This window comes from Balaenoptera borealis, assembly GCF_965194805.1.
Source record: "Balaenoptera borealis genome assembly, chromosome: 13".
In the NCBI taxonomy this organism is placed as follows: domain Eukaryota; kingdom Metazoa; phylum Chordata; class Mammalia; order Artiodactyla; family Balaenopteridae; genus Balaenoptera; species Balaenoptera borealis.
This window is the reverse complement of record NC_138870.1, coordinates 77,886,811-77,910,083: the sequence shown is the minus strand read 5'-3', so window position 1 is coordinate 77,910,083 and position 23,273 is coordinate 77,886,811.

Genomic DNA, 23,273 nt, shown 5'->3' with positions numbered 1-23,273 from the left:
TACTCTAGGAGGTGGGTCAAAAAAGATCTTGCTGTGATTTATGTCAAAGAGTGTTCTTCCTATGTTTTCCTCTAAGGGTTTTATAGTGTCGGTCTTACATTCAGGTCTTTAATCCATTTTGAGTTTATTTTTGTGTATGCTGTTAGGGAGTGTTCTAATTTCATTCTTTTACATGTAGCTGTCCAGTTTTCCCAGCACCATTTATTGAAGAGACTTTCTTTTCTCCACTGTATATCCTTGCTTCCTTTGTCATAGATTAGTTGACCACAAGTGCGTGGGTTTATGTCTGGGCTTTCTATCCTGTTCCATTGATCTAGTTTCTGTTTTTGTGCCCGTACCATATTGTCTTGACTACTGAAGCTTTGTAGTATAGTCTGAAGTCAGGGGGTCTGATTCCACCAGCTCCGTTTTTTTCCCTCAAGATTGCTTTGGCTATTCGGGGTCTTTTGTGTCTCCAAACAAATTTTAAGATTTTTTGTTCTAGTTCTGTAAAAAATGCCATTGGTGATTTGATAGGGATTGCATTGAATCTGTAGATTGCTTTGGGTAGTATATTCATTTTCACAATCTTGATTCTTCCAATCTAAGAACATGGTATATCTCTCCATCTGTTTGTGTCATCTTTGAGTTCTTTCATCAGTGTGTTATAGTTTTCTGAGTACAGGTCTTTTACCTCCTTAGGTAGGTTTATTCCTAGGTATTTTATTCTTTTTGTTGCAATGGTGAATGGGATTGTTTCCTTAATTTCTGTTTCTGATCTTTTGTTGTTAGTGTATAGGAATGCAAGAGATTTCTGTGCATTAATTTTGTATCCTGCAACTTTACCAAATTCACTGATTAGCTCTAGTACTTTTCTGGTAGCACCCTTAGGATTATCTACATATAGTATCATGTCATCTGCAAATAGTGACGGTTTTACATCTTTTCCAATTTGTATTCCTTTAATTTCTTTTTTTTCTCTTATTGACGTGGCTAGGGCTTCCAAAACTACGTTGAATAATAGTGGTGAGAGTGGACATCCTTGTCTTGTTCCTGATCTTAGAGGAAATGCTTTCAGTTTTTCCCCATTGAGAATGATGTTTGCTGTGGGTTTGTCGTATATGGCCTTTATTATGTTGAGGTAGGTTCCCTCTATGCCCACTTTCTGGAGAGTTTTTATCATAAATGGGTGGTGAATTTTGTCAAAAACTTTTTCTGCATCTATTGAGATGATCATATGGTTTTTATTCTTCAGTTTGTTAATATGGTGTATCACATTGATTGATTTCCATATGTTGAAGAATCCTTGCATCCCTGGGATAAATCCCACTTGATCATGGTGTATGATCCTTTTAATGTGTTGTTGGATTCTGTTTGCTAGTATTTTGTTGAGGATTTTTACATCTATATTTATCAGTGATATTGGTCTGTAATTTTCTTTTTTTGTAATATCTTTGTCTGATTTTGGCATCAGGGTGATGGTGGCCTTATAGAATGAGTTTGGGAGTTTTCCTTCCTCTGCAATTTTTTGGAAGAGTTTGAGAAGGATGGGTGTTAGCTCTTCTCTAAATGTTTCATAGAATTCACCTGTGAAGCCATCTGGTCCTGGACTTTTGTTTATTGGAAGATTTTTAATCACAGTTTCAATTTCATTACCTGTGATTGGTCTGTTCATACTTTCTATTTCTTCCTGGTTCAGTTCTTGGAAGGTTATACCTTTCTAAGAATTTGTCCATTTCTTCCAGGTTGTCCATTTTATTGGCATAGAGTTGCTTGTAGTAGTCTCTTATGATGCTTGGTATTTCTCCCTTTTCATTTCTAATTTTCCTGATTTGAGTCTTCTCCCTTTTCTTCTTGATGAGTCTGGCTATAGATTTATCAATCTTGTTTATCTTCTCAAAGAACCACCTTTTAGTTTTATTGATTTTTGCTATTGTTTTCTTTGTTTCTATTTCATTTATTTCTGCTCTGATCTTTATGATTTCTTTCCTTCTATTAACTTTGGGTTTGTTCTTCTTTCTCTTGTTCCTTTAGGTGTAAGGTTAGATTGTTAATTTGAGATTTTTCTTTTTTTTTTTTTTTGCTATAAACTGCCCTCTTAGAACTGCTTTTGCTGCATCCCATAGGTTTTGGATTTTCGTGTTTCATTGTCATTTGTCTCTTGGTTTTTTTTGATTTCCTCTTTGATTTCTTCAGTGATCTCTTGGTTATTTAGTAATGTATTGCTTAGCCTCCATGTGTTTGTGTTTTTTACATTTTTTCCCCTGTAATTGATCTCTAATCTCACAGCATTGTGTTTAGAAAAAAGGCTTGATATGATTTCAATTTTCTTATATTTACCCAGGCTTTATTTGTGACCCAAGATGTGATCTATCATGGAGAATGTTCCATGTGCACTTGAGAAGGAAGTGTAGTCTGCTGTTTTCGGATGGAATGTCCTATAAATATCAATTAAATCTCTCTGGTCTATTGTGTCATTTAACGCTTGTGTTTCCTTATTAATTTTCAGTATGTATGATCTCTCCATTGGTGTAAGTGAGGTGTTAAAGTCCCTCACTATTATTGTGTTACTGTCGATTTCCTCTTTTATAGCTGTTAGCAGTTGTCTTATGTATTGACGTGCTCCTATGTTGGGTGCATATATATTTGTAATTGTTATATCTTCTTCTTGGATTGATCCCTTCATCATTATGTAGTGTCCTTCCTTGTCTCTTGGAACATTCTTTATTTTAAAGTCTATTTTATCTGATATGAGTATTGCTACTCCAGCTTTCTTTTGATTTCCATTTGCATGGAATATCTTTTTCCATCCCCTCACTTTCAGTCTGTATGTGTCCCTAGGTCTGAAGTGGGTCTCTTGTAGACAGCATATATATGGGTCTTGTTTTTGTATCCATTCAGCAAGCCTGTATCTTTTGGTTGGAGCATTTAATCCATTCACGTTTAAGGTAATTATCGATATGTATGTTCCTATGACCATTTTCTTAATTGTTTTGGGTTTGTTTTTGTAGGTCCCTTTCTTCTCTTGTGTTTCCCACTTAGAGAAGTTCCTTTAGCATTTGTTGTAGAGCTGGTTTGGTGGTGCTGAATTCTCTTAGCTTTTGCTTGTCTGTAAAGCTTTTGATTTCTCCATGGAATCTGAATGAGATCCTTGCCGGGTAGAGTAATCTTGGTTGTAGGTTCTTCCCTTTCATCAATTTAAATATATCCTGCCACTCCCTTCTGGCCTGCAGAGTTTCTGCTGAGAAATGAGCTGTTAACCTTATGGGAGTTCCCTTGTATGTTATTTGTCATTTTTCCCTTGTTGCTTTTAATAATTTTTCTTTGCCCTTAATTTTTGTCAATTTGATTACTATGTGTCTCGGTATGTTTCTCCTTTGGTTTATCCTGCCTGGGACTCTCTGTGCTTCCTGGACTTAGGTGGCTATTTCCTTTCCCATGTTAGGGAAGTTTTGGACTATAATCTCTTCAAATGTTTTCTTGGGTCCTTTCTCTCTCTCTTCTCCTTCTGGGACCCCTATAATGTGAATGTTGGTGCGTTTAATGTTGTCCCAGAGGTCTCTTAGGCTGTTTTCATTTCTTTTCATTCTTTTTTCTTTACTCTGTTCCACAGCAGTGAATTTCACCATTCTGTCTTCCAGGTCACTTATCCGTTCTTCTCCCTCAGTTATTCTGCTATTGATTCCTTCTAGTGTATTTTTCATTTCAGTTATTGTATTGTTCATCGCTGTTTGTTTGTTCTTTAATTCTTCTAGGTGTTTGTTTTTTAATTCTTCTAGGTCTTTGTTAAACATTTCTTACATCTTCTTGATCTTTGCTTCCATTCTTTTTCCGAGGCCCTAGATCATCTTCACTATCATTATTCTGAGTTATTTTTCTGGAAGGTTGCCTATCTCTACTTCATTTAGTTGTTTTTCTGGGGTTTTACCTTGTTCCTACATCTGGTACATAGTCCTCTGCCTTTTCATTTTGTCTATCTTTCTGTGAATGTGGTTTTCATTCCACAGGATTCAGGATTGTAGTTCTTCTTGCTTCTGCTGTCTGCCCTCTCTATGTCTTTATTCTGTATATATTCCTTCTGGGAATCTACTTGAAGATCCCCTTGCAAAAAATACAAAATGATATATGTACAAGATATTGATTTTGACAATATTTAAAATAGCAAAAGCCCAGAAACAACATATGTCCATTCCCAGTGAACTGGTTCAATAAATTATAATATGTCCACATAATACAGTACCAATCCTCTGTAAAATGTGATGAGGAAATCTCTGTATTCTGATATGAGGTGCCTCCAGGGAGTTTAGTTAAGTGCAAAAAAATGCAGAAAATGCAGGGGTAAAGGTGGCAGGACCAGGAAACAAGACTTCTTTGGATATATATTGCAATATGTTTTTATTTTGAAATCATTTAATGTTTTATAAAATTTTAAAAATAAAATTAAATAAAAATAATCACTAAACATTGAATAAAGAATAAATATATGATTCTAATTTTATGTAATGTAGAGTATAACAGGAAAATGTTTATTTCATGTGATTTAAAATGCAATATTTTTGGGCTTCCCTGGTGGCGCAGTGGTTGAGAATCCATCTGCCAATGCAGGGAACACGGGTTCGAGCCCTGGTCTGGGAAGATCCCACATGCCGTGGAGCAACTAGGCCCGTGAGCCACAACTACTGAGCCTGCGCACCTGGAGCCTGTGTTCCGCAACAAGAGAGGCCACGACAGTGAAAGGCCCGTGCACCGCGATGAAGAGTGGCCCCCGTTTGCCGCAACTAGAGAAAGCCCTTGCACAGAAACGAAGACCCAACACAGCCAAAAAAAAAAAAAAAAAGCAACGAGTAAAAGAGTGTATATTAAAAAAAAAATGCAATATTTTTACCATATAACCCTAATAAGATGTATCCTCAAGACCAACTTCTATTTAAAAAAATATTTCACTGAATTAAGTAGACTTGTTTCTAGTAGTTCTGTTGTTATTTTGAATATTGTTAATTTTTTAGGAATCTATATTTTCAGTATATGAAAAAAATTATAAAATCAAACATTAATTTAAAACCTGTAATTTGATATGTGAACTGGAAAACACTATAAAATCATTAATAATTGTTATTTTTTCCTAATATTTACCCCTGTCCACTAAAAAGACCTGGAAGCAATGACAACAACTGCTATGGACACTCCAATGCCAGATTGTGGTCTCTAAAAAGTATCTTCTTTAAAAGAATTTAATTAAAGAGTTTACTCTTAAGACTGTGATATAAATTGCAATTTTTTTCCATTTTATTTACTTTTGTCTTTGCACTGATATTTTTGTCATGAAGATTTTTTTATTCCTACATATTTAAATTTATCATTTTTTCTATTAAGATTTCTGGATTTTCTTAAATTTACAATTAAATAGACTTTTCTTCCCCTAAAGTTATAAAGGAATTTATTTATGTTTTAGTCGAGTACTTCTATGGTTTTACTTCTGATATTTCATTTTTAAACATTTAGAGAGTATTCTGGTGTTTGATTAGAGGTATGGTTTGATTAGAGGTATGGTTTGATTAGAGGTATAGATCCAATTTTGTCTTTTTTCTAGCTGGCTGCCCAATTGCCTCAATACCATGCACTTTTATACTTCTATTTGAAGATGCTACCTTTACCATATGCTAAATTTTCATACATATTTGGATCTATTGGTAGACTTTATATTCTGTTTTGTTGATCTTTCTATTAGTAAATCTACTGTTTTATTATATAAGTTTGTAATACAACTTAATACTTGGTAGAGTTAGTACCAATAATATCTCTACCATTTTTTCATAACTTTCCAAAATATTTTTACTTTTTAATTTTTTCCTATGCATTTTTGAATCACTTTTCTTAGTTCCAAAACAAAACAAACTACAGCAACAATCAAGAAACAACATCCCTTCCCCCCCAAAAAAAATCCTAGAACAGGAAGAACATGGCTTATCTCTCCCTTGATGAAGTATATTTTTGTGTCTTTCAGAACTGATTTAAAATTTTCCTTGCAAAGGATTTGAATATTTCCTATTAAGTACTTCAAACAGTTATTAATGCTGCAAAATCACCGAAACTTAGTGGTATAAAACAACCATTTTGTTATGCTCATAGATTCTATGCATCAGGAATTCAGGAAAAAAAGAATGGTGACAGATTGCTCCATATTCCATGACATCAACTGAAAAGAATCAAAGGCTGAGGTATCTCAATTGCTAGGGACAGGAATCATCTGGAGGCATCTTCATTCACAAATCTAGTAGTTGAGTCTGACTGTTGTCAGGAATCTCAGCTGGGGCTGTCACCTGGAAACCTATATATGGCCTCCCTATGTCATCTGGGCTGACTCATGGCATGGTGGCCTTGGACATCTTACATGGTGCTCAGGGCTCCAAAGGCAAGTGTCTCAAGGGAACCAGATGGAAACTGTATCACCTTTGATAATCTATCTTTAGAAGTCATATAATATCACTTCTACCACAGTCACAAGCCCATCTAGTTTCAGGCAGAGGGACATGGATTCTACCTCTTTTGATAAGAGGAGTGTCTAAGTCATATTTTAAGAATATGTGGGATGAAAGATATTGCTGAAGTCATGTTTTGAAAATACAATGAGCCAGAGGATTTTTCTTTAACATTTTTTTCTGTTGCCTTTATAGATTGGGACTTTTCTTTCATTTTATACCCTAACTGGGTGTTTATTATTTAATGAATGTTACTGATTTCTGTATATGACTTCTATACCCTACAACCTTATTGATTTCTGTCGCTTTCTTTTTTGTGTGCTTGATTCTTTTGGGTAATTAGTTATACAGTCAGATAATCAGCAAAAACAGTTTTATCACTTCTGTTCCAATTTTGGAGATTTTTTTTACTCTAAACTTTTACTCTTGCAAATTGTGTTGGCTTTGAGCCAGTATAATGTTAAATGTAATGGTGACTGTGGATATCCTTGTCTTTTTCCTGACTGTAGAAGAAATGTCTCTTTGTTTCCATTAATTAAAATGCTACAATTGAAAAGAAACTATTTTCTCCACAGTCTCCTTTTTTTTTTTTTTTAAATAATGCTCCATTATCATTTACTGGTTCAGGTCCTTTTTATTAATTAATTAATTTATTTTTGGCTGTGTTGGGTCTTCGTTTCTGTGCGAGGGCTTTCTCTAGTTGTGGCAAGCGCGGACCACTCTTCATCGTGGTGCGCGGGCCTCTCACTATCGCGGCCTCTCTTGTTGCGGAGCACAGGCTCCAGATGCGCAGGCTCAGTAGTTGTGGCTCACAGGCCTAGTTGCTCCGTGGCATGTGGGATCTTCCCAGACCAGGGCTCGAACCCATGTCCCCTGCATTGGCAGGTGGATTCTCAACCACTGCGCCACCAGGGAAGCCCATCTCCTCCTTTTTTAAAGTTGTGCTATGGTATTTGATATATAGGTAATCATTACTTCACATTTTCATTTTGAATCACAATCCTAACTATTATAAAGTGTCTCTTTCTTTCTTCCTCCCTTCCTTCCTTCCTCCTTCCCTCTTTTCTTTCTTTCTTTTCTTTCTTTCTTTCTTTCTGTCTCTCTCCCTCTCTCTCTCCTCTCTCTCTCTCTTTCTTCACTTTTTGGTCTTATTTCTACCTGATCTGATATTAAGATCATCAACCCTGATTTTCTTTTATGGCTTATATTTTCTTTCCTTAAACACCTTGTAGGTGTTCCTCCACTGTCTTCTGGCATTAAAAGATACAATTTGAAAAGTCTGATACTGTCTTAGCCTGTTTGGGCTGCTATAAAAAAAACACCAGAGACTGGAGTAGCCTGTAAATAACAGAAATTTATTTCTCAAAGTTCTGAAGACTGGAAATCTAAGATCAGGGTGCCAGCATGGTTGGGTGAGGGCCCTCTACTGGATTGCAGACTTCCTTGTTGTATCCTCCCATGCAGAAGAGGCTAGAAATCTCTCTAGAGCTGCTCTTATAAGGTCATTAATTTCATCTGTGAGGGCTCTGTCCTCATGACCTAATCACCGCAAAGGTCCCACCTCCTAATATGATAGTATACTGGACGTTAGGATTTAACATATGAGTTTTCAGGGAGACACAAACATTTAGCCCAGAGCAGATACTAATCTTATTTTTTTCCTTTATAAGAGGGTTGATGTTTTTGTCTATCCAATGAAATTTTCTTTGCCTTTAAAGCCCAATATATTTATTAGGCTGTGTCTTGAGGCCAGTTTTTCTTGGTACACAGGTTCAATATATAGATTCACATCTTTTAGTTCAAACAATTTTTTAAAATATGTTTTAAAGTATTAATTCTCTCTCATTGTTTTTCTTCCTTGGAAGCTTCAGCTATGCACATACAAAATTTCCTTTACCTGTCTTCTATATCCATCATTTAAGATTTATTTGTTTCCATTTCATTTGTTTGTTTTCCTTACCTCTATTTGTCAGACCCTTTACTAAACTTTCCATGTCACCATTTTCTTTCATTTTTGAAAGAACTTTGTCCTTTTCTTTTCCTGAGTTCTGTCAATTCCTTTTTTCCTTTTCTGGTTTTCTAGCCATTACCTCTTATAGTCTGACTGTTATTCCAGAACTCTTGTACTTCTGCTTTGTAATCTTTCCTTATAGGTGCAAATAATTCACTGTTATTTAAAAATTCTTATTGGACTATTGGATTATAATTATTTGCTATATAGTACAGAAGTATTTTAGTAATGTTGCTTTGTATTGGAAAATTTCTGTATAATTTTTCATGTTTTTTCTTACACTATTTTCCTATTTTTTGGTTTTTTGGTTGTCATATATAGATTAGAGCAAAATGTTCCTGGATGTGAGTATGGAATGGAATGGGGTGAGAGCAGGAATAGCTTCCCTGATTCACAACTCCCACTAGAATGGTATGGACACTGGTATAATACGGAAACTGATCAGTAAGAATAGATATTTCAGGGGGAATTCCCTGGCAGTCCAGTGGTTAGGACACAGCACTTTCACTGCTGTGGGCCCGGGTTCAATCCCTGGTCGAGGAACTAAGATAAAAAAAAAAAAAAAAAAAAGATACCTCAGCCAACCATCTCATTTTATAAAATAAAAAAAAAAATGTTCAGGAGTGAGTTTATATTGAAAATCAGCCCTGGCCTCAAAAATCTTTCCTCATAGTGTGCTACTTCTATGTCGGCATCCTTCCTTTGCCACTTGGAATCTAAGTTGGCTCTGGAGGGCTTCTTCCTCCAGCCCTGTATCTCCTCAGCTTATTCTCTCAGCTGCTGTTACTGAGGGACACAGGTCTTGTCCTTTGTAATCCACTCACTTTTAGAAAGTAGATTATTACTGATGTTTTCTAAATACTCTCTCCTCTGCACTCATCTCTGGGCAATTTCAAGTCTTCCTTCTGTCCCCAGTGCTCATGTCCAAATGTCTTTCAATGCTGTGTTCAGAGCACTTGCGTACAGTTTGGGACCCTCACCTTTTGGAGAATAGATATGTATTTTGCTGTTGGTTTCTGGGATGGGCCTCTGCAGTGTCAGCACTCTCCAATCTTCCCAACTACTGAATCATGGCTGCGCTGGGGCCTTCCTGCCTGGCTCTGCTGGTCTCAGTTGCTTTTGGCAGCATGCACACATAATTTGAAATTTATGGGCTTTCTCTATCTCCTATTTTTAAGTGAAACTGGAGCTTGTGATTTTTTTGTTCTTTTTCTTTTCATTGTCTTGTTGCTCTATTTCCAAGAGAAGCAGAAAGATTCAGAATTGGGCTGCCACCATACTCTTCCAGAATCATAATTAATATAATTATTTTTGTCATAGTGAAGATATGAAGGATATTCTCACTTAAGTCAGGTAAAGAATGGACTTTTCATGTGGAAATATGAGATTCTCTACAAGACAGATTCCTGGGCAAAATATATTCCCCACTGGTGACTTTTCAAGATGTGCTCTGAACATAATTGAGAGAGTGCAGCTCGATAAACTTATTAGGTAAGCAAATCTATGCAGAGAGTCTGTTACTCCCTGAGAAATAAAACTGGGTAGAGGAAAAAGATTCAGATTTACATGTTACAAAAATGCTGTTCTTTATTTTAATCGACAGAATTGAATTAGACTCCAGCATCAGCATGCATTTCCCATTGTTTTCTTTTTATATTAACTACAGGAGACTCATTAGAATTTCATGGATGTAATTGTTTCTGGGTTACATCCTCAATTAATGACTGTAATTGAAAGATCGGATAGGATTTGGATAACGTGACTGTAATTTAAGCGTAAGACAGACGTCTGGGCCTCTATTTACAATGCATTTGTTATTTTTTTTCTTCTACTGTGGAGGAGTATTTACGAGAGGCAGAAATAAATGCATTTCAAACAGCAATGTCTCAATCAAAACAATGTACATATTGTGTGCTGGGTACTGTTTTCCCGGGCTGTTTTGTGACTCTGCCGCCCTCAGCAGGATGCATGTGCATAAAAAGAGCTTGTGCTCAGATCTTCTGGGAGGACTTGGGGGAGGAGAACAAGCTACAACAAAGGGGAGGTGGAAGAGAAGGCTATCTCTGTCTTTCTTTATGTTCTGTTACAACACTGTTCAAAACCCAGCATCTCAGCCTGCACTTGCCAAGGATTCCCTAATCAGTTTTAGATTATGTCATGGGGAAAGAAAAAAGGACCACCCTCAAGCTCCTAATTATGGCTCTTCTCCGCTTTCCTCTCCTTATATTTTCCCCCAGAAGTAGATATTAACCTTATTAGCGTTTTTGAGCAGTGCATCACTGATTATCTATACACAGGCTTTGAGGCAGCTGCGAGGGGCAGCTGAACAATTACCCAGGGTTAGCCGGATTTGCTCCAGACTCTGGAAACACAGGAGTCTATAGACCAAAGCTCTTGGGTTCAAGGATGTCTGCTATTTCTTCATCCAAGGTCAAATGTGGACTGTGTAGCTCATTATGTGTCTTTTTCAATACTAATGACCTTTCTTTCTCTTGTGGATCTTTTGATCTGGACGGAATGGCAAAGACAGTATCAGGATTGAAGATGTGATAGATGAAATGGAGAGGCCAAGATGTGTGGCTGGACTAAACCACCATGGAAAGAAAAAAGAAAGTGGGACAATGAACAGTAGGAATAGAGAGTTAGGAAACAGAGAGGATGGGAAGGGAGGGGCCCCTGATTCAGAGATGATTTATCAACAATGATAATAACTTGACACCTATGGTACCTCTTGTTGTGGCTCTCATGCTCATATTGTGAGCTGAGGAGTACTTCCTAATATGTCATCTCTGCTTCAGAAACACAAAGGAGGGTGCTTGCTAGAAAGCAGATTATCAGACCCTACCACAGTCCTATAGGAATCAGAATTGCTGGGTATGGTTCCAGGATACTTCATCTTTCCAAGATCCTAGGTGATTCTGATAGACGTTGGAGTTGAGAGCAACTGGGGAGGAGGCAGTGGAAAGCAGAAGGAATGACATGATGGTGACGGGCCGGAGAAGGTGGCTGGGAGGGTGGGAACTGAGAGCAGACTCAACAGGCACATATTCAGCCCTTACAGAAGGGGGGCTGGTAATCAGAGGAGTTCAGTGTCTTCCTGTAAGTTATGCACCTGATAAGTGGCAGAGCCATAGTTTATACTTCTAAGTCCAAGGCTCTTTCTATGTACAAAACCTAAGTCAATAGGGTTAGGAAAGTGTTAGAATTTGGATGGCAGGTTACGGGAAGAAAGCAACATGTCTTGGATCTAGGTCTCAAATTTATCTGTTGAGATAGGGACAATTTCAGGAAAATAGTGTGGAGGCAAAATATGTTCTATTTTGTTTAACCTCATATTCTAAACTCTTTTTTTTTTTTTGCATCTTTCATGAATATTTTGGGGCATGGTTGTATATTAGATGTAAAGTTACACACTCAACTTACTCTTTTGTTAAATTGATGGCTTTTAAAATTTAGCATGGTTCTAACTCATAATATTGTAAAACCATCATTTGATATATTAATTAAGGTGTTTTAGTACATATTAGCAAATACCCAACTAATAACTTCTTTAAAACTCTATCTGTATAGTATTTAAAATCACCTTGCCAGCAGTACTACACAGAACTTTGGATGTAATGAATTTATCAATTTTATCTTCTGCTCCAGACAGATGCCTCTTTCCATTGCCTTCCTGAGCCTTGCCGTCTTTCATGTCTGCATCATCTCAAATCATCATGTTTACCAGATCGGCTTGTTCAGCACTGCTTTCCCAGTGGCACAGCCTGGGTCACCCTCTCTCTTCAGTATCTTTTCTTGTCCCGCTCCGCATTTTGCCACTGAGCTGCTCCTCCAGCTTTCATTTCTGGCTGAACTTTACCCATGGAATTTAGATCTCTCTGCCTAGTGGTCATAACAAGCTCCCCTCCCTCTTCATCTATTGAATGTGGCCATCTTTATGAATAGTCTTCAATCATAATGCCCCTTATTGACATGGTGTCAGTAAAATGTTTGATTAATAAATAAATTAATAAATGATTTCAGACCACTAAGTAATTAGATGGCTTTTAAGTGCCCAAATGACAGGCATTAAAAATGAACAAATAAATATAATACCAATACTGATTTCCTCTATGAAGAAAGTAAAACAGAGTAAAGTATTAGAGAGAGAAAGAGAGACAAGAAGGTTTTTACTCTCTATGTGGGATGGATAGGGAAGATCTTCTTGAGAGAGGAAGACTTGAATAATGAGAAAAAGTTCATTTAATGGTAGAAGAGTGTACAAGGGAGAGGTGTGCAAAGGCCCTGAGATGGGGATGAATTTGAAGCTCCGGTGGGAACAGAGAATAAGCCCCCATACAGCAATAATAGGAGAGATTAGAGAGGTAGGCAAAGGGAAGATTCTACTGACTTTTCTAGACCACAGCCAGGAGTATGATGTATATTCTAAGTGGAATGGAAGCCACTGGAGGGGGTTCCCAAGGGAGGACCCTGATCTAGCCTCCCCATCCAGGTTCTGGGGAGACTGAACCTCTTCAGAGAAGCATTCTAGACATTTAAGCTAACCTAGTCCTTCTTTCTACAGTTGTAAAATAGACATAGTCATTCTCTGATGATTGTCTTTTGTATTAGAGTTCTCCAGAGAAACAGAACCAACAGGATGTGTGTGTGTGGGGAGAGAGAGAGAGATTTATTTTCAGGAATTGGCTCAGGTTATTATGGAGGCTCACAAGTCTAAAATCTGCAGGGTGGGCTGTTAGTCTGGAGACCCCCAGAGTAGCCTAACCTACAGTTCAAGTCCAAAGGCCATCTGCTGCAGAATTCCCTCTTACTTGGGGGAGGTCAGTATTTTGTTCTATTCAGGTCATCAACTGATTGAATGAAGTCCACCCACATTCGGGAGGGCAGTCTGCTTTATTCAAAGTCCTCTAGTTTAAATGTTAATCTCATTCAAGAAATCCTCAGAGAAACAGCCAGAATAACATTTGGCTACATATCTGGGCACTACGGCCCAGTCAGATTGGTACCTAAAATTAACCATCATGCTATGCTTTTCTTATAGGACAAGACAAAGTAAGAAACATTTTCCATTTTAAGAAGTAGTTCTGTATTTCATCACAGGTGGATTTGCATGTATACATTTTTGGTGTTGCAGTAAATCAGCAACCATAGAATTAACAATCTCCTTCCAATAATGGTCATATTTATTAAAGGCTTTTCTGAAATAAATGTTAAAAGTATAGTAATCAGACTGGAAGAGTGAAATAAAGAACAAAAGAACATAGACTAGGTCAGGATAAGAAGAACAGAAAGGAAAAGATTCATAGGAATTTACTGATGAGATTCCTTAGTAAAAGAGAGTAGAGACAGCTAGTAGGAACCTAAGTTTTGTTGATGCAGAATGGGATGATGAATATTTTTTTTCCAAGAGAAGCACTTCATGCAAATGAATAATGGAGGTTAGCCTTATCAGCATGCTGGAAGCTTCCAATTATTCAAATTACGCAAAGCCATCAAATATGTGAAAATCAAAACAGAAAGAACCATTAATTCCCATTCTGTCCCCTAGCCTTCTAGGGTTTTACCCACGTTTGTGATAGAAAGATACTTCAACCTTGAAATTAAACAGAGAACACAGTGTGGTGATTTAGTTACACATTCACTATTTAATTGTTTTAAAGGTGATCTAGGCAAATGTACAACATTGAAGTATGCATGTTTTTAGTGTGCAGTCCAATTCAATTCATGTCTTGCATGATGGATTTGGAGTTTCAGATCATTCTAGTTAATAGAAAATGTGTTAATTAAGATCAGTTTAATAATGGTGTTTTTGGAGAATTAAAAAATGTTTAATTCAAGCACCACATTTCCATACTGGAAAGCTACAGTGCTTTGAAAATGAATATATTGGATATGAAATATGTCCTTCACAAATCATCCTTCAAAAATTGGATTTCTGAATTTTCTAAGTTTGAATCCATCTGTCAATCCACAAAGGACCCCTCCCTTTCCTCTCTCCCAGCCATCCCCTTCCTCTCCATACACCTGTGACATCAATAGCTTAAGACAGTGGCTGCCAGCTAGAGTCCTGGAGACCCACTGGGGAGAGAGGGCCCAGAAAATGTTGGCTTTTTGTTGAACTGGAGAAGAAATTCACAGCATAAGGGTCCCTCTGTTACTTCCCATTGAGCTGAGTCCCAATTATAATGTGGCCATAGAGACCCCTTCCTGTGTGTCCTAACAATGTCTCTTTTAAAGATGTCAGGAAAATGGCCTAATGGTAAGTTCCATCAGAAAAGAAATATTAGACTAAGGGGATCTGATAGTCTGGAAAATCCACTGCCACTAGCAAGCATTTATGTTATGGGGCGAGCTACCAATCTTGTTGTGCTGATATTCTTTCATCTGTAAAATGGATACAACTATTGTTTATTGAGGTTGTACTATGTGCTATGTACTTTCATACTTAATCTCTCTTAATCTTCATGATAACATTATGAAGTAGGCATGATTATACACTTACTCATCCCTCTGTAGAAGAGACAACTGATGCTTAGAGATGTCAGGTATTGACCAAGATTGCACAAGCATGGAGAAAAGATTTGAAAGCAAGCCCTCCTCAGTGCTTGATCTTAATTATCGCACTGATTTCCAGTATGCTACTTAGCACCTACCTCATAGTGTTGTTTCTGGGATGAATTTATTTAATGCATGTAAAACACATAGCACAAATACCTGAAAATAAAAGGTAGCTTCAGCATCCGGATACAACAGCAGCAACAACAAAGTCTTCTTAGGTAATCTTTTTACTAATCCCCTTCCAACATTCCCCTCACCTTTCTTCAGTGCTAATGAATTCAGAGACAGTACCATCTAATGGGTATCTGTTCATGTAATCAAGACGTTTTCATTATTCCCTAATTATTTTATGAAGACTATGTTTCTCTACAGTTCTGTTGTTTTATGTAGGGAGAGTCAAGGAGCAACAGGCTCTTGGTTAGAAGATCAGCATGGATTCCTAGCTCTTCCACTGGACTTCGAGGAAAAAAATCTAAGTTCAGTTTTCTTATTTCTGAAAAGGGAACAATGATACCTGTTCTTTGCCTCTGTCAGCTCTAGAATAAAATTCAAATTAAAGCAAGCATAAGAAAGGCTTTATAAATGCCAATGTGCCATAGAAATATAAGGGTGTTAGCAAGGGTTATGACATCTTCTGCTTCCCTTTCATTCATCCATTTTTATGTGTCTATCAACATAAAAAGCAATAATTTTTGACTTGCAAATTTTACTGTTAGACTGAACTGTTGAATGATACAGTCAAAGGAGGATGCATTCACATTTTATTTTTATGTGAATAAATTAAGGACAATTGTTTTTCCCTTTTACTTTTTTTCCCCCCTTGTGGCAAATGAGCTCATCTGTTGATATTTAGACCAAAGATTCAAATTTCTTTCTGGAAAGTATTTAGGCTATAAAAGCTCATGTGAGCTAATCAACCTGTGTGAGGTTGGTTGGTTTGTTTCAGACGGTGTTAGAGGTTGGCCCCCCTGAAGAAGACTTTGACACAGAGATTTGAATATAAGAAGGCTATTAGGAAACACTCTTGGGTTCAAAACCTGGGGTGAAAGAGAAGGAAATAGGATTGGGCAAAGGGAAAAGGTTACTTTAATCAAACTCAGGAAAGGTCTCAGCTGACTCCGTGGGTAACTCTAATATGGGATGATCCTTCAGAGTTGCCCTGAACTGGGGAGGAGGGACTGAATCTTTGTACTCTCACAACAGCCAATCTTGGATGCAAGGCTTCCCCATGGAAGATGACATGGCTTAAGGTGAGTTGGCTTTCTTCAGACAAAAGCAATTCCCAGAAGAGACTGACAGCCAGGAGCACTTGCAGCTGCTGGGGGATCATGCCCTTTAGTTCTGAAAGGGACCCTGTGTAGCATATTACAGTATCTAATACAGATAGCAATGTACCTGCTTTACCAGATCTACTTATGATTCTCATCAACATCCTCCTGGTGAATTATCGTGCAGACTCAGGTAAGTCATTACCTTATGAGTATTTCTACCTAAGTTTAGACAGAAAATAATTCTTATTATATTATGCTGAGCCTTATATTAAGTTGAAATCTGACACCAGATTCTTTAATCCTTGAAAAGAGAAGATTCTGAGGGAACTCTACTAAAGAGCTCGACTTAGCATTGGAACAAAGTGAGAATAGTACAATATTTGGAGTTCATAAATGTTTGCTGGAGGAATAAAATGTTGGGTGAAATGGAGAATTTATGTAGCTAATGGCTATAGCATCAATCTTTACTCACAGTCACAGTTTTCAGCCCCTGAGTAAGAATAATGCCTAATACTTTTTGAATATTCACTACATACTGGATACTGTTGTAAGTTCATTACATAAGTTAACTATATTAATATCATAATAACCCTATGGGATGGGCATTATAACCACATTTTACAAACGAGAAAACAGGCTCAGAGAGATTAAAATGTATATCTAAAGTCACATGACTAGTAAATAATGAAAACCAGAACACTCTTACATCTCATAAAGGGAATGATAGTAAAGGAAATTTGCATCTCACATTTTAATCCTTACTCTTTTTCCTAACCTTTTCTTTTTCTCTTTGCCATATGCATTAGTTTCCGAGGGCTTCCCTAACAATGTAGCACAACTTGTGTCGCTTAAAACAACAGAAATTTATTCTCTCACTCTTCTGGAGGCCAGAAGTCTAAATTCAAGGTTTGGCAAAGTTGGGTTTTTTTCTAGAGAGTTCTAAGGGAAAGTCTGTTCCATGCTCTTAGCTTCTGATGTTACCAACAATCCTTTGTGTGAAGACATACCACTCCAGTCTCTGTCTCCATCATCACATGGTATTCTACCTTTGTGTCTGTCTCTAATTGAATTAAGGCCACCTTAATAAAGTATGACCTAATCTTAATTACATCAGCAAAGGCATTGCTTCCAAATGAGATCACATTCACGGGTACCAGGGGTTGAATTCAACATATCTTTTTGGGGAATGCAATTCAACCCATAACACCACATAACTGTCAAGAAGATTAATTCTCAGAGAACACAATAATTCAACCAATGAATATTTCTTATGTGCCTAGAATGTGTCTGGTATCATGCTAGCCACTGAAGGGAGACTGATTAACAAGCAAACTCTCTACCATTCAGTCAAAATATTTATTAAGCATCTATTATTTATCAGGCACAGGTCCAAGAAGAGAGAATACAGTAATTAACAGGATTAAGTCTCTATTCTTAAGGAGTTCATCTTCAAGTGAGATGAGATAGACAATAAACATATTAACAAATATGATCATTTATGATACCAAAATGTGTTATGAAAAAATTAAAGTAGGAAAATATGAGGAAGAGTGACTGCGGAAGGGTGGGCAACTGTATCTAAAGAGTCAAAGAAGATCTCCCTGGGAGGGTAACGTCTGAGTTGAGAGCTGAGTGACTAGAAGAAAGTGGCCATGCAAAGATCTTGGAGCAGAGAATCCAAGCAGAAGAGCAGCCAAGGGTAAAGACGCTGGTTGGGAATAATGTAGAATGCTCAAGAAAGAAAAGGAAAGCCATTTCTCTGAAGTGTATGAACTAGGGAAAAATGAAAAGAAACATGTTAGAGAAGTAAGTGGGTAAGGGGTTTGGCTTTTATCATCCTTTTCATAGGAAGTTACCTAGGGGCTTATTAAGGACAATATCTTAAATATAAGTTTTAGAAACAAAGCTCTGGCTGCATTCTGTAGGGTAGACTATAGAGGGACAAGAACAGAATCAGGAAGACCACTTAGGTGGCTACTAGATGAATCCAAACAAAAGATGGGAGGACCTTGGATTAGGGTTGTAGCAGTGAAGTTGGTGAGAAAGAGTTTGAACAGAGATATATTTTACAACTAGAGAGGGTGGACCCTTCTCATGAATTAGATGCAGGGTCTGAATAAAAACATAAATCAGGGCTTCCCTGGTGGCGCAGTGGTTGAGAATCTGCCTGCCAATGCAGGGGACACGGGTTCGAGCCCTGGTCTGGGAAGATCCCACATGCCGCGGAGCAACTGGGCCCGTGAGCCACAATTACTGAGCCTGCGCGTCTGGAGCCTGCGCTCCGCAACAAGAGAGGCCGCGATAATGAGAGGCCCGCGCACCGCGATGAAGAGTGGCCCCCACTTGCCGCCAACTAGAGAAAGCCCTCACACAGAAACGAAGACCCAACACAGCCATAAATAAATAAATAAATAAAAATTTAAAAAAACATAAATCAAGGATGATACCTCTTCATCAAAAAGCTTATGATATAATTGGTGGCATCACAGAGAGGGATAATTTTAATTCGTTGTGATAATTGCAAGAATAAGCCCAGATGGAATTCCCAAAATCATCTGGGAAAACTTGAAGGGAAGCTAGAGTTCCCTCAAGAGTTGTGGGGATGTATCTTTCATAGCTGATGTTTTGTCCTATTCTCATTTCAAAGGCTGGCTTGCCTTTGAGAAACAGGTTACAGATGGTTTTCTGCACAGGGAGAACCCATATCAGAACACTATGTTTTGATGAAGACTTCCGTTTCATGTCTCCTGAAATGTAAGTGAGTGTGTTTTACAGTATTGGGGAGCCATTTGATGAGTTGAGGGAGGGCTGGAACCAGAACATGAGATTGACCCTAGCTGTCTCTCTCTGACCCTAGGGGAACAAGACTTAAGGCAATGGGGTGTTGTTCTTGAAAAGAACCTCATGTGAGAACATAATGGGCAGACATATAATTTATTTAAGGCCAGTCTCTCAAGATACTGTGGGTCTTTAGCCAGCACAGTTCCTCTCAAATGTATAATGGGCTCCCTCAGAGAGCACAAGAACTCAGAGTGGAATTGGCATGACTTCATAAGCTCCCAAATCCCATTTCCCTAGACAGCATCATCCGTATCAGTATAAAACAAAACTATCAGTAGCATAACCTTAATAATTACAATTGCTGTGTATTAATTACATTAAGAGAGAAATATACTATTGCCAAACGGGTACAGAACTTCCTATATAATACCTAAGCAGGTTGTAACTTTACACATACACTGCTTTGTGCTTATCTCACTTTATCTTTCCAATATTGAAGTTTAGTTTGACATTGCCCCAGGCTGTTAGCTTATCTTGCTGCTCTTCTAGGCTTCTGACCACTCATTTATGGGTTGTTTCTCTTGAGGATCTATCCCTTTACTGTATCTTCCCCACCATTGACCATCCTGTTGATTTGCTGCTGGGGTTCTATTTATTTCACCCCATCTGCATGGTAAGCTATTCCAATGTACATTTGTTAGTCTCTGATTTAGTGGGTGGTTTCTGTGATATATTTGTCTGAAAATATGTTAAGTCTTTCAAACAAGCCGTGATCTCTTAGAACTCTGCTTGAAATACCAATCATTACTACCATTTGGAATAGTAAGTTAACCTCACTATTGTGTGCTTTTCTATAAACATAGAACTTCTAAATAAAATATTCAGTGTAAATACTGACTAAAGTAAACTGTAAAGGAAATGTCTAAGAAAAAAAGATAAACTGGAGCAAGATTTAAGCAATTACAACTGGGTAAGCACCGATTAAAGCATTTACTCGACTCTCAACCATGTATATGTATTTGCATATATATCCACATATATGCATGTATATAAAATCAAACTTCTGATATTCTCTCAGAATTAATTTCTATATCCTGACTTTTACTCTTTAGGTTCATAAATCTTTCAGTGTTGTGCTAGAAGCTAGTGGTATTTGAAAGCTTAATGCATATCTACTTTGGGCAAGCTTTTGTATAGATACTCAATCCTTAATTGAGTAAAAAGTAGTTAGCAATTTCACTGTCTTAGTTCTTTCATTAAGCTTTTCAACTGATTACCTAAGGCCATCCTATTTTCATTTGATAAGGGAAACAAAACCAAATCTTTTTGTATCATTTTCTTCTAAGGCATACTGAGAAAAGGAAATTAATATGTATTGATTTTTCTTAGGACTGATTTAAGAAAACTCTGTGAATTCTCATATTTGCCCATTTTGCTAATTTCTGCTTTTACACTCTACTTCTGAAAAATGGTCATTGACTTTTCTATTACATGCTTAAACTGCTGCCACTTAATTTTAAAGATGCTGAACTCTGCTGCCATGAAAGTTTTAACACATCCTGAGCAAATCACACTGCAACTATTTTAAGTGAAACCAGAGAATGGCTTACCCCAAAACAGTAACTAGTTTTCCCGGTGGAGATAATTATTCCTTTCAGTATAGTTCAGAATAAAAATCAAGACCATCAGTTTAGAGTATAAATAGAAATATACTCTAGGTTCTCTAGGTTGTCTTAAGCCTCGGTGAGTGCAAGAATGAAAAAACAATCAAAATTAAGTGAAAAGAAATTCTAGGCAATATATTTTTTTAAGATGTGATAAGAAAAAACCTAAAAGCCCACTCTGAGACCTTACAATTTCTAAAAGTGAAAGGAATGTCAAAACAGCATGTATAGGAATTTTTAAAAAATCTGAATACTCAAGACTTACCTCTGTGAAACAGCTACTGACTTGTAGAATCTTGGAGGTGATGGTAGCCAATCAGAATAACCAGATTTTTGTCAAATATCAGATTCCAACATTAAATACACAGTCAAAATCAAAATCAGGCATCAGCCCGCATGCCCCACATCTTTCCTGAAAAACAAAAGATATGAACAGAAAGGATGACAACATGTTACCGTGGGGAGGTCATCCAAAGAAATCATAACTAATTAAGCAAACACCATTAAAAATAAATTATTGTATTGTCACTGTGAACTTTCCTGTTATATTAGCTCCTAGATATTTTATTATTTCTAATCTCTTTCTGCAGGTACTGATGCTTTTTGATAGCAAGTGAGAGCAAACCAAGAAAAAATGCACATTGTGCATTAAGTCATCTCGTAAGTCTTTCAAGAACGTTACTTGAGAAATGTTGATTTCCACATTGCTATACCCTTTGGCACGCTGCGATGTATTAACTGGTGAGTAGTACATAAAATAAAACATCAACATTCTAAGTTTCATATTCATGACAGCTAATGAGGATTAACATAGTGGTCTTTTTTATAGATATAGGTTTTGGAAAATGTCTCTCTATATATCATTAGTGTATAATGGCATCATTTAGAAATTTAGAGAAAAACATAGCAATTTTATCTTAATTAAAATATTCTTCTGAAGGGATTCACTTTCAAGTAATTCAATGTTCCTGAGTGCTGGTGACGTTATCTTTTCAATAATAATTAGACAAAAATGCAATCATTGTATCATGGAAAAATTTATTGCAAGTTGCATATACAATCATTTCCCTCTGTTGCAGATTTTATCTTTCCTTTGGAATTACTCTGAGGTGAACCATTACAAATGATTATTGAGGGATATAATTAAAGTTGTGCTGCCTTCTGATGTTTGGGGGCATTAAATACCCCTGGTTCTTTTGATGTTTTTTGTAACTTGTATTTCTTTCAAAACTTAGGTAGCTTAATTTATATGACTAGGTGACAGTGTACTTCTTCTTATATGTCATAGAAAACTGATGAAAAGATGAGAATATATGGCTCATCATGATGATATTCAGGTATAAAGAAGTATTAGATAAAATGTAGAGTAATTGGGGAAAAGATTTATGTCTTGTGCCAGTCATATGAATTTTAAAAATAGCTTTACTTTTTAACATTGAAAAAGAGAATGTTTAATATCTATTTTCTTTCTTATATTTACCTGTACCATACGTCAGTACATGTGTGCATTCACTAAACTAAATGTGGGCTTTTATTTTGTAAATCAAGAAAATAGAAGCAGTTTCTATAGAGGAATAGAGAGGAAAATGAATGGAGGGGACCAGCATAGCTTTTGTTCCTTCAAACTCTCTGCTTTTGTTATTGTTTTTGATTACTTAGTGTTAGAGAAGCTATTTTGATGAGAGATTTTGGAAATTCCTGGATAGCATATTTTGTTTTGGGATCCAGATGACAAAAGCTAGCAAAAAATTTTGGAGAAGGCAATTCTTACCACCTATACCAAACATTCTACAATGTTATGGCTTCAATAACATTGACAGGTAGGCTTCTTTGTGCAAATGTTCTTGTAAGGGGTAGCAGCAATGAAAAGGCTCTTCAAGTGACTTGTTGTGTATCATTCTTCAAAAGGAAGATCCAGAGCAGAAGCAGAACATGATGGGTATCATGTATGTACTGTAGCTGATAGCTTGGGTTGCAAACACACTTATATGTTGGGGGAATGTCCTAGAAAACATGTGGGAATCATAAAGAGCCTGGTGGTTCTGCGTGAATAAGTGAGAGCATTTTATAGGAATATTGGTTTATTGATTTTATTGTAGGTTTATTTGTACTCATCAGATAAAGTGGCTTAATATTTGGGGGTTGTACATTTTAGCCTATCTTAGTTTTAAGCTCTGGATTAAAGTCAGAATAGAGCCTAGATCCCAAAATACTGTGTTAGGATACTTTGTGTTAGCTGTCTCAATGATGTGTCATATAAAGGTTTGTTTCTCGCTCAGGGGAAATCTGATGCAGGTCAGATGTCTTCCATTTTGAGTTATGCTCCGTGGGGGCCATGATTACCATGTTCACTGCAACAGAGGGAGGGAGGGAGGGAGGGATAGAAGAGGCACCCCACTCCTGGTACCAAAATCTGTATTAGTCAGCCTTCTCCAGAGAAACAGAATCAATAGGACATAGACAGATTGATGGATTGATAGATGTCTATCTATCTATCTATCTATCTATCTATCTATCTATCTATCATCTA